We start from the raw sequence: 955 nt of genomic DNA, 5'->3' as shown, positions 1-955 counted from the left end.
ATTGGATTTTTCCCTTACCCTGAGTGTCCGGCCCCATGAGACTGTGGTTTTCTCGACCCCTGGTGGTCCGAGCTCGTTCCCGCTGCACAGATTCATGCGCCAGGGCCTCCTGCAGATAATTCACTTTGGTTTATTGCGCTATCTCTAACAGCACCCGAGATATCACCAGATATATATTGGATTTTTCACTGACCCTGAGCGTCCGGCCCGATGAGACGGTCGTTTTCTCGGCCCCTGGTGGTCCGAGGTCGTTTCCGCTGCACAGATTCATGCGCCAGGGTCTCCTACAGACAATGCACTTTGATTTCTTGCGCTATCTGTAACAGCACCCGAGATATCACCAGATATATATTGGATTTTCCCCTGACCCTGAGTGTCCGGCCCCATGAGATTGTGGTTGTCTCGGCCCCTGGTGGTCCGAGGTCGTTCCCGCTGTACAGATTCATGCGCCAGGGCCTCCTACAGACAATGCACTTTGATTTATTGCGCTATCTGTAATAGCACCCGAGATATCACCAGATATATATTGGATTTTTCACTGACCCTGAGCGTCCGGCCCGATGAGACGGTCGTTTTCTCGGCCCCTGGTGGTCCGAGGTCGTTCCCGCTGCACAGATTCATGCGCCAGGGTCTCCTACAGACAATGCACTTTGATTTCTTGCGCTATCTGTAATAGCACCCGAGATATCACCAGATATATATTGGATTTTCCCCTGACCCTGAGTGTCCGGCCCCATGAGATTGTGATTTTCTCGGCCCCTGGTGGTCCGAGGTCGTTCCCGCTGCACAGATTCATGCGACAGGGCCTCCTGCAGATAATTCACTTTGGTTTACTTCGCTATCTGTAATAGGACCCGTGATATCACCAGATATATATTGGATATTCCCCAGACCCTGAGTGTCCGGCCCCATGAGACTGTAGTTTTCTCGGCCCCTGGTCGTCCGAGGTCGTTCC

This window comes from Nomia melanderi, unplaced genomic scaffold, assembly GCF_051020985.1.
Source record: "Nomia melanderi isolate GNS246 unplaced genomic scaffold, iyNomMela1 scaffold0014, whole genome shotgun sequence".
In the NCBI taxonomy this organism is placed as follows: domain Eukaryota; kingdom Metazoa; phylum Arthropoda; class Insecta; order Hymenoptera; family Halictidae; genus Nomia; species Nomia melanderi.
The sequence above is the reverse complement of the archived record's forward strand: the minus strand, read 5'-3'. Positions refer to the sequence as shown.